The sequence below is a fragment of the Procambarus clarkii genome, unplaced genomic scaffold (assembly GCF_040958095.1).
Source record: "Procambarus clarkii isolate CNS0578487 unplaced genomic scaffold, FALCON_Pclarkii_2.0 HiC_scaffold_102, whole genome shotgun sequence".
Lineage (NCBI taxonomy): Eukaryota > Metazoa > Arthropoda > Malacostraca > Decapoda > Cambaridae > Procambarus > Procambarus clarkii.
In genome coordinates, this window is record NW_027189135.1 from 29,715 (window position 1) to 42,703 (window position 12,989).

A 12,989-nucleotide genomic window follows, 5' to 3' on the forward strand; every position below is an offset into this window, starting at 1 on the left:
TTTCCTTTATGTGATTTAATCAAAATATCATCGAATTAGGCAATATTTTGCCGTTTTTCCACGTTTTTGTGAATTTTCGCTTTATTAGTATTAACTCAATAAATATACAATAAAAATGATGCAAACACATAATTGATTAGATTATAACCTTAAATTCATTTACAATCATCTATTTGTTTCTCTTTAAAATACTGAGTAAGATATTGAAAAGGGGAGAAGTTCTGTTTTTATTGCATATATCGACGTTTCAGCCGGATTAGAGCGGTTTTACGTGTACATCTTCCATCGGTAATATGAACGGAAAATCAGGAACATTTCAGTTAATTCTAATGAAAACACATTGATTTTTATCATTTGTATTGGAAACAACATTGTCATATGTCTTTTCTTGGATCTAAATAATACGAAACCTTGCATTATGATTCGAAGTTAAAATCCTCAATTTTGGTATAATCGTGACTTTTTTCAAGTTTTTCATGTAGTTTGATATTACGTAAATATATTCATTTTTACCAATATTTCGATACTATTTCATTTAGTATCACGATATGTGATTTGGCCTTCAAATCTCAGAATTTCGCATAATATTGCATTTTAAGCAAGTTTTCTTGCATTTTGTTTCGTACGAGAAATCATCGAATTTAGCAATATTTTGACGTTTATCATTCCCTTTTCCTTTATGTGATTTAATCAAAATATCATCGAATTAGGCAATATTTTGCCGTTTTTCCACGTTTTTGTGAATTTTCGGTTTATTAGTATTATCTATATAAATATACAATAAAAATGATGCAAACACATAATTGATTAGATTATAACCTTAAATACTTCATTTACAATCATCTATTTGTTTCTCTTTAAAATACTGAGTAAGATATTGAAAAGGGGAGAAGTTCTGTTTTTTGCATATATCGACGTTTCAGCCGGATTAGAGCGGTTTTATGTGTACATCTTCCATCGGTAATATAAACGGAAAATCAGGAACATTTTAGTTAATTCTAATGAAAACACATTGATTTTTATAATTTGTATTGGAAACAACATTGTCATATGTCTTTTCATGGATCTAAATAGTACGAAACCTCGCTTTATGATTCGAAGTTAAAATCCTCAAATTTGGTATAATCGTGACTTTTTCACGTTTTTCATGTAGTTTGATATTACGTAAATATATTCATTTTTACCAATATTTCGATACTATTACATGTAGTATCACGATATGTGATTTGGCCTTCAAATCTCAGAATTTCGCATAATATTGCATTTTAAGCAAGTTTTCTTGCATTTTGTTTCGTACGAGAAATCATCGAATTTAACAATATTTTGACGTTTATCATTCCCTTTTCCTTTATGTGATTTAATCAAAATATCATCGAATTAGGCAATATTTTGCCGTTGTTCCACGTTTTTGTGAATTTTCAGTTTATTAGTATTAACTCAATAAATATACAATAAAAATGATGCAAACACATAATTGATTAGATTATAACCTTAAATACTTCATTTTCAATCATCTATTTGTTTCTCTTTAAAATACTGATTAAGATATTGAAAAGGGGAGAAGTTCTGTTTTTATTGCATATATCGACGTTTCAGCCAGATTAGAGCGGTTTTACGTGGACATCTTCCATCGGTAATATAAACGGAAAATCAGGAACATTTCAGTTAATTCTAATGAAAACACATTGATTTTTATCATTTGTATTGGAAACAACATTGGCATATGTCTTTTCTTGGATCTAAATAATACGAGACCTTGCATTATGATTCGAAGTTAAAATCCTCAAATTTGGTATAATCGTGACTTTTTTCACGTTTTTCATGTAGTTTGATATTACGTAAATATATTCATTTTTACCAATATTTCGATACTATTTCATGTAGTATCACGATATGTGATTTGGCCTTCAAATATCAGAATTTCGCATAATTTTGCATTTTAAGCAAGTTTTCTTGCATTTTGTTTCGTACGAGAAATCATCGAATTTAGCAATATTTTGACGTTTATCATTCCCTTTTCCTTTATGTGATTTAATCAAAATATCATCGAATTAGGCAATATTTTGCCGTTTTTCCACGTTTTTGTGAATTTTCAGTTTATTAGTATTAACTCAATAAATATACAATAAAAATGATGCAAACACATAATTGATTAGATTATAACCTTAAATACTTCATTTTCAATCATCTAGTTGTTTCTCTTTAAAATACTGAGTAAGATAATGAAAAGGGGAGAAGTTCTGTTTTTATTGCATATATCGACGTTTCAGCCGGATTAGAGCGGTTTTACGTGTACATCTTCCATCGGTAATATGAACGGAAAATCAGGAACATTTCAGTTAATTCTAATGAAAACACATTGATTTTTATCATTTGTATTGGAAACAACATTGTCATATGTCTTTTCTTGGATCTAAATAATACGAAACCTTGCATTATGATTCGAAGTTAAAATCCTCAAATTTGGTATAATCGTGACTTTTTTCACGTTTTTCATGTAGTTTGATATTACGTAAATATATTCATTTTTACCAATATTTCGATACTATTTCATGTAGTATCACGATATGTGATTTGGCCTTCAAATCTCAGATTTTCGCATAATTTTGCATTTTAAGCAAGTTTTCTTGCATTTTGTTTCGTACGAGAAATCATCGAATTTAGCAATATTTTGACGTTTATCATTCCCTTTTCCTTTATGTGATTTAATCAAAATATCATCGAATTAGGCAATATTTTGCCGTTTTTCCACGTTTTTGTGAATTTTCAGTTTATTAGTATTAACTCAATAAATATACAATAAAAATTATGCAAACACATAATTGATTAGATTATAACCTTAAATACTTTATTTTCAATCATCTATTTGTTTCTCTTTAAAATACTGATTAAGATATTGAAAAGGGGAGAAGTTCGGTTTTTATTGCATATATCGACGTTTCAGCCGGATTAGAGCGGTTTTACGTGGACATCTTCCATCGGTAATATAAACGGAAAATCAGGAACATTTTAGTTAATTCTAATGAAAACACATTGATTTTTATAATTTGTATTGGAAACAACATTGTCATATGTCTTTTCTTGGATCTAAATAGTACGAAACCTCTCTTTATGATTCGAAGTTAAAATCCTCAAATTTGGTATAATCGTGACTTTTTTCACGTTTTTCATGTAGTTTGATATTACGTAAATATATTCATTTTACCAATATTTCGATACTATTTCATGTAGTATCACGATATGTGATTTGGCATTCAAATCTCAGAATTTCGCATAATATTGCATTTTAAGCAAGTTTTCTTGCATTTTGTTTCGTACGAGAAATCATCGAATTTAGCAATATTTTGACGTTTATCATTCCCTTTTCCTTTATGTGATTTAATCAAAATATCATCGAATTAGGCAATATTTTGCCGTTTTTCCACGTTTTTGTGAATTTTCAGTTTATTAGTATTAACTCAATAAATATACAATAAAAATGATGCAAACACATAATTGATTAGATTATAACCTTAAATACTTCATTTACAATCATCTATTTGTTTCTCTTTAAAATACTGAGTAAGATATTGAAAAGGGGAGAAGTTCTGTTTTTATTGCATATATCGACGTTTCAGCCGGATTAGAGCGGTTTTACGTGTACATCTTCCATCGGTAATATGAACGGAAAATCAGGAACATTTCAGTTAATTCTAATGAAAACACATTGATTTTTATCATTTGTATTGGAAACAACATTGTCATATGTCTTTTCTTGGATCTAAATAATACGAAACCTTGCATTATGATTCGAAGTTAAAATCCTCAAATTTGGTATAATCGTGACTTTTTTCACGTTTTTCATGTAGTTTGATATTACGTAAATATATTCATTTTTACCAATATTTCGATACTATTTCATGTAGTATCACGATATGTGATTTGGCCTTCAAATCTCAGAATTTCGCATAATATTGCATTTTAAGCAAGTTTTCTTGCATTTTGTTTCGTACGAGAAATCATCGAATTTAGCAATATTTTGACGTTTATCATTCCCTTTTCCTTTATGTGATTTAATCAAAATATCATCGAATTAGGCAATATTTTGCCGTTTTTCCACGTTTTTGTGAATTTTCAGTTTATTAGTATTAACTCAATAAATATACAATAAAAATGATGCAAACACATAATTGATTAGATTATAACCTTAAATACTTCATTTACAATCATCTATTTGTTTCTCTTTAAAATACTGAGTAAGATATTGAAAAGGGGAGAAGTTCTGTTTTTATTGCATATATCGACGTTTCAGCCGGATTAGAGCGGTTTTACGTGTACATCTTCCATCGGTAATATGAACGGAAAATCAGGAACATTTCAGTTAATTCTAATGAAAACACATTGATTTTTATCATTTGTATTGGAAACAACATTGTCATATGTCTTTTCTTGGATCTAAATAATACGAAACCTTGCATTATGATTCGAAGTTAAAATCCTCAAATTTGGTATAATCGTGACTTTTTTCAAGTTTTTCATGTAGTTTGATATTACGTAAATATATTCATTTTTACCAATATTTCGATACTATTTCATTTAGTATCACGATATGTGATTTGGCCTTCAAATCTCAGAATTTCGCATAATATTGCATTTTAAGCAAGTTTTCTTGCATTTTGTTTCGTACGAGAAATCATCGAATTTAGCAATATTTTGACGTTTATCATTCCCTTTTCCTTTATGTGATTTAATCAAAATATCATCGAATTAGGCAATATTTTGCCGTTTTTCCACGTTTTTGTGAATTTTCGCTTTATTAGTATTAACTCAATAAATATACAATAAAAATGATGCAAACACATAATTGATTAGATTATAACCTTAAATTCATTTACAATCATCTATTTGTTTCTCTTTAAAATACTGAGTAAGATATTGAAAAGGGGAGAAGTTCTGTTTTTATTGCATATATCGACGTTTCAGCCGGATTAGAGCGGTTTTACGTGTACATCTTCCATCGGTAATATGAACGGAAAATCAGGAACATTTCAGTTAATTCTAATGAAAACACATTGATTTTTATCATTTGTATTGGAAACAACATTGTCATATGTCTTTTCTTGGATCTAAATAATACGAAACCTTGCATTATGATTCGAAGTTAAAATCCTCAATTTTGGTATAATCGTGACTTTTTTCAAGTTTTTCATGTAGTTTGATATTACGTAAATATATTCATTTTTACCAATATTTCGATACTATTTCATTTAGTATCACGATATGTGATTTGGCCTTCAAATCTCAGAATTTCGCATAATATTGCATTTTAAGCAAGTTTTCTTGCATTTTGTTTCGTACGAGAAATCATCGAATTTAGCAATATTTTGACGTTTATCATTCCCTTTTCCTTTATGTGATTTAATCAAAATATCGTCGAATTAGGCAATATTTTGCCGTTTTTCCACGTTTTTGTGAATTTTCGGTTTATTAGTATTATCTATATAAATATACAATAAAAATGATGTAAACACATAATTGATTAGATTATAACCTTAAATACTTCATTTACAATCATCTATTTGTTTCTCTTTGAAATACTGAGTAAGATATTGAAAAGGGGAGAAGTTCTGTTTTTATTGCATATATCGACGTTTCAGCCGGATTAGAGCGGTTTTACGTGTACATCTTCCATCGGTAATATGAACGGAAAATCAGGAACATTTCAGTTAATTCTAATGAAAACACATTGATTTTTATCATTTGTATTGGAAACAACATTGTCATATGTCTTTTCTTGGATCTAAATAATACGAAACCTTGCATTATGATTCGAAGTTAAAATCCTCAAATTTGGTATAATCGTGACTTTTTTCACGTTTTTCATGTAGTTTGATATTACGTAAATATATTCATTTTTACCAATATTTCGATACTATTTCATGTAGTATCACGATATGTGATTTGGCCTTCAAATCTCAGAATTTCGCATAATATTGCATTTTAAGCAAGTTTTCTTGCATTTTGTTTCGTACGAGAAATCATCGAATTTAGCAATATTTTGACGTTTATCATTCCCTTTTCCTTTATGTGATTTAATCAAAATATCATCGAATTAGGCAATATTTTGCCGTTTTTCCACGTTTTTGTGAATTTTCAGTTTATTAGTATTAACTCAATAAATATACAATAAAAATGATGCAAACACATAATTGATTAGATTATAACCTTAAATACTTCATTTACAATCATCTATTTGTTTCTCTTTAAAATACTGAGTAAGATATTGAAAAGGGGAGAAGTTCTGTTTTTATTGCATATATCGACGTTTCAGCCGGATTAGAGCGGTTTTACGTGTACATCTTCCATCGGTAATATGAACGGAAAATCAGGAACATTTGAGTTAATTCTAATGAAAACACATTGATTTTTATCATTTGTATTGGAAACAACATTGTCATATGTCTTTTCTTGGATCTAAATAATACGAAACCTTGCATTATGATTCGAAGTTAAAATCCTCAAATTTGGTATAATCGTGACTTTTTTCAAGTTTTTCATGTAGTTTGATATTACGTAAATATATTCATTTTTACCAATATTTCGATACTATTTCATTTAGTATCACGATATGTGATTTGGCCTTCAAATCTCAGAATTTCGCATAATATTGCATTTTAAGCAAGTTTTCTTGCATTTTGTTTCGTACGAGAAATCATCGAATTTAGCAATATTTTGACGTTTATCATTCCCTTTTCCTTTATGTGATTTAATCAAAATATCATCGAATTAGGCAATATTTTGCCGTTTTTCCACGTTTTTGTGAATTTTCGGTTTATTAGTATTATCTATATAAATATACAATAAAAATGATGCAAACACATAATTGATTAGATTATAACCTTAAATACTTCATTTACAATCATCTATTTGTTTCTCTTTAAAATACTGAGTAAGATATTGAAAAGGGGAGAAGTTCTGTTTTTTGCATATATCGACGTTTCAGCCGGATTAGAGCGGTTTTACGTGTACATCTTCCATCGGTAATATAAACGGAAAATCAGGAACATTTTAGTTAATTCTAATGAAAACACATTGATTTTTATAATTTGTATTGGAAACAACATTGTCATATGTCTTTTCATGGATCTAAATAGTACGAAACCTCGCTTTATGATTCGAAGTTAAAATCCTCAAATTTGGTATAATCGTGACTTTTTCACGTTTTTCATGTAGTTTGATATTACGTAAATATATTCATTTTTACCAATATTTCGATACTATTACATGTAGTATCACGATATGTGATTTGGCCTTCAAATCTCAGAATTTCGCATAATATTGCATTTTAAGCAAGTTTTCTTGCATTTTGTTTCGTACGAGAAATCATCGAATTTAACAATATTTTGACGTTTATCATTCCCTTTTCCTTTATGTGATTTAATCAAAATATCATCGAATTAGGCAATATTTTGCCGTTGTTCCACGTTTTTGTGAATTTTCAGTTTATTAGTATTAACTCAATAAATATACAATAAAAATGATGCAAACACATAATTGATTAGATTATAACCTTAAATACTTCATTTTCAATCATCTATTTGTTTCTCTTTAAAATACTGATTAAGATATTGAAAAGGGGAGAAGTTCTGTTTTTATTGCATATATCGACGTTTCAGCCAGATTAGAGCGGTTTTACGTGGACATCTTCCATCGGTAATATAAACGGAAAATCAGGAACATTTCAGTTAATTCTAATGAAAACACATTGATTTTTATCATTTGTATTGGAAACAACATTGGCATATGTCTTTTCTTGGATCTAAATAATACGAGACCTTGCATTATGATTCGAAGTTAAAATCCTCAAATTTGGTATAATCGTGACTTTTTTCACGTTTTTCATGTAGTTTGATATTACGTAAATATATTCATTTTTACCAATATTTCGATACTATTTCATGTAGTATCACGATATGTGATTTGGCCTTCAAATCTCAGAATTTCGCATAATTTTGCATTTTAAGCAAGTTTTCTTGCATTTTGTTTCGTACGAGAAATCATCGAATTTAGCAATATTTTGACGTTTATCATTCCCTTTTCCTTTATGTGATTTAATCAAAATATCATCGAATTAGGCAATATTTTGCCGTTTTTCCACGTTTTTGTGAATTTTCAGTTTATTAGTATTAACTCAATAAATATACAATAAAAATGATGCAAACACATAATTGATTAGATTATAACCTTAAATACTTCATTTTCAATCATCTAGTTGTTTCTCTTTAAAATACTGAGTAAGATAATGAAAAGGGGAGAAGTTCTGTTTTTATTGCATATATCGACGTTTCAGCCGGATTAGAGCGGTTTTACGTGTACATCTTCCATCGGTAATATGAACGGAAAATCAGGAACATTTCAGTTAATTCTAATGAAAACACATTGATTTTTATCATTTGTATTGGAAACAACATTGTCATATGTCTTTTCTTGGATCTAAATAATACGAAACCTTGCATTATGATTCGAAGTTAAAATCCTCAAATTTGGTATAATCGTGACTTTTTTCACGTTTTTCATGTAGTTTGATATTACGTAAATATATTCATTTTTACCAATATTTCGATACTATTTCATGTAGTATCACGATATGTGATTTGGCCTTCAAATCTCAGATTTTCGCATAATTTTGCATTTTAAGCAAGTTTTCTTGCATTTTGTTTCGTACGAGAAATCATCGAATTTAGCAATATTTTGACGTTTATCATTCCCTTTTCCTTTATGTGATTTAATAAAAATATCATCGAATTAGGCAATATTTTGCCGTTTTTCCACGTTTTTGTGAATTTTCAGTTTATTAGTATTAACTCAATAAATATACAATAAAAATTATGCAAACACATAATTGATTAGATTATAACCTTAAATACTTTATTTTCAATCATCTATTTGTTTCTCTTTAAAATACTGATTAAGATATTGAAAAGGGGAGAAGTTCGGTTTTTATTGCATATATCGACGTTTCAGCCGGATTAGAGCGGTTTTACGTGGACATCTTCCATCGGTAATATAAACGGAAAATCAGGAACATTTTAGTTAATTCTAATGAAAACACATTGATTTTTATAATTTGTATTGGAAACAACATTGTCATATGTCTTTTCTTGGATCTAAATAGTACGAAACCTCTCTTTATGATTCGAAGTTAAAATCCTCAAATTTGGTATAATCGTGACTTTTTTCACGTTTTTCATGTAGTTTGATATTACGTAAATATATTCATTTTACCAATATTTCGATACTATTTCATGTAGTATCACGATATGTGATTTGGCATTCAAATCTCAGAATTTCGCATAATATTGCATTTTAAGCAAGTTTTCTTGCATTTTGTTTCGTACGAGAAATCATCGAATTTAGCAATATTTTGACGTTTATCATTCCCTTTTCCTTTATGTGATTTAATCAAAATATCATCGAATTAGGCAATATTTTGCCGTTTTTCCACGTTTTTGTGAATTTTCAGTTTATTAGTATTAACTCAATAAATATACAATAAAAATGATGCAAACACATAATTGATTAGATTATAACCTTAAATACTTCATTTACAATCATCTATTTGTTTCTCTTTAAAATACTGAGTAAGATATTGAAAAGGGGAGAAGTTCTGTTTTTATTGCATATATCGACGTTTCAGCCGGATTAGAGCGGTTTTACGTGTACATCTTCCATCGGTAATATGAACGGAAAATCAGGAACATTTCAGTTAATTCTAATGAAAACACATTGATTTTTATCATTTGTATTGGAAACAACATTGTCATATGTCTTTTCTTGGATCTAAATAATACGAAACCTTGCATTATGATTCGAAGTTAAAATCCTCAAATTTGGTATAATCGTGACTTTTTTCACGTTTTTCATGTAGTTTGATATTACGTAAATATATTCATTTTTACCAATATTTCGATACTATTTCATGTAGTATCACGATATGTGATTTGGCCTTCAAATCTCAGAATTTCGCATAATATTGCATTTTAAGCAAGTTTTCTTGCATTTTGTTTCGTACGAGAAATCATCGAATTTAGCAATATTTTGACGTTTATCATTCCCTTTTCCTTTATGTGATTTAATCAAAATATCATCGAATTAGGCAATATTTTGCCGTTTTTCCACGTTTTTGTGAATTTTCAGTTTATTAGTATTAACTCAATAAATATACAATAAAAATGATGCAAACACATAATTGATTAGATTATAACCTTAAATACTTCATTTACAATCATCTATTTGTTTCTCTTTAAAATACTGAGTAAGATATTGAAAAGGGGAGAAGTTCTGTTTTTATTGCATATATCGACGTTTCAGCCGGATTAGAGCGGTTTTACGTGTACATCTTCCATCGGTAATATGAACGGAAAATCAGGAACATTTCAGTTAATTCTAATGAAAACACATTGATTTTTATCATTTGTATTGGAAACAACATTGTCATATGTCTTTTCTTGGATCTAAATAATACGAAACCTTGCATTATGATTCGAAGTTAAAATCCTCAAATTTGGTATAATCGTGACTTTTTTCAAGTTTTTCATGTAGTTTGATATTACGTAAATATATTCATTTTTACCAATATTTCGATACTATTTCATTTAGTATCACGATATGTGATTTGGCCTTCAAATCTCAGAATTTCGCATAATATTGCATTTTAAGCAAGTTTTCTTGCATTTTGTTTCGTACGAGAAATCATCGAATTTAGCAATATTTTGACGTTTATCATTCCCTTTTCCTTTATGTGATTTAATCAAAATATCATCGAATTAGGCAATATTTTGCCGTTTTTCCACGTTTTTGTGAATTTTCGCTTTATTAGTATTAACTCAATAAATATACAATAAAAATGATGCAAACACATAATTGATTAGATTATAACCTTAAATTCATTTACAATCATCTATTTGTTTCTCTTTAAAATACTGAGTAAGATATTGAAAAGGGGAGAAGTTCTGTTTTTATTGCATATATCGACGTTTCAGCCGGATTAGAGCGGTTTTACGTGTACATCTTCCATCGGTAATATGAACGGAAAATCAGGAACATTTCAGTTAATTCTAATGAAAACACATTGATTTTTATCATTTGTATTGGAAACAACATTGTCATATGTCTTTTCTTGGATCTAAATAATACGAAACCTTGCATTATGATTCGAAGTTAAAATCCTCAATTTTGGTATAATCGTGACTTTTTTCAAGTTTTTCATGTAGTTTGATATTACGTAAATATATTCATTTTTACCAATATTTCGATACTATTTCATTTAGTATCACGATATGTGATTTGGCCTTCAAATCTCAGAATTTCGCATAATATTGCATTTTAAGCAAGTTTTCTTGCATTTTGTTTCGTACGAGAAATCATCGAATTTAGCAATATTTTGACGTTTATCATTCCCTTTTCCTTTATGTGATTTAATCAAAATATCGTCGAATTAGGCAATATTTTGCCGTTTTTCCACGTTTTTGTGAATTTTCGGTTTATTAGTATTATCTATATAAATATACAATAAAAATGATGCAAACACATAATTGATTAGATTATAACCTTAAATACTTCATTTACAATCATCTATTTGTTTCTCTTTAAAATACTGAGTAAGATATAGAAAAGGGGAGAAGTTCTGTTTTTTTGCATATATCGACGTTTCAGCCGGATTAGAGCGGTTTTACGTGTACATCTTCCATCGGTAATATAAACGGAAAATCAGGAACATTTTAGTTAATTCTAATGAAAACACATTGATTTTTATAATTTGTATTGGAAACAACATTGTCATATGTCTTTTCATGGATCTAAATAGTACGAAACCTCGCTTATGATTCGAAGTTAAAATCCTCAAATTTGGTATAATCGTGACTTTTTCACGTTTTTCATGTAGTTTGATATTACGTAAATATATTCATTTTTACCAATATTTCGATACTATTACATGTAGTATCACGATATGTGATTTGGCCTTCAAATCTCAGAATTTCGCATAATATTGCATTTTAAGCAAGTTTTTCTTGCATTTTGTTTCGTACGAGAAATCATCGAATTTAACAATATTTTGACGTTTATCATTCCCTTTTCCTTTATGTGATTTAATCAAAATATCATCGAATTAGGCAATATTTTGCCGTTGTTCCACGTTTTTGTGAATTTTCAGTTTATTAGTATTAACTCAATAAATATACAATAAAAATGATGCAAACACATAATTGATTAGATTATAACCTTAAATACTTCATTTTCAATCATCTATTTGTTTCTCTTTAAAATACTGATTAAGATATTGAAAAGGGGAGAAGTTCTGTTTTTATTGCATATATCGACGTTTCAGCCAGATTAGAGCGGTTTTACGTGGACATCTTCCATCGGTAATATAAACGGAAAATCAGGAACATTTCAGTTAATTCTAATGAAAACACATTGATTTTTATCATTTGTATTGGAAACAACATTGGCATATGTCTTTTCTTGGATCTAAATAATACGAGACCTTGCATTATGATTCGAAGTTAAAATCCTCAAATTTGGTATAATCGTGACTTTTTTCACGTTTTTCATGTAGTTTGATATTACGTAAATATATTCATTTTTACCAATATTTCGATACTATTTCATGTAGTATCACGATATGTGATTTGGCCTTCAAATCTCAGAATTTCGCATAATTTTGCATTTTAAGCAAGTTTTCTTGCATTTTGTTTCGTACGAGAAATCATCGAATTTAGCAATATTTTGACGTTTATCATTCCCTTTTCCTTTATGTGATTTAATCAAAATATCATCGAATTAGGCAATATTTTGCCGTTTTTCCACGTTTTTGTGAATTTTCAGTTTATTAGTATTAACTCAATAAATATACAATAAAAATGATGCAAACACATAATTGATTAGATTATAACCTTAAATACTTCATTTTCAATCATCTAGTTGTTTCTCTTTAAAATACTGAGTAA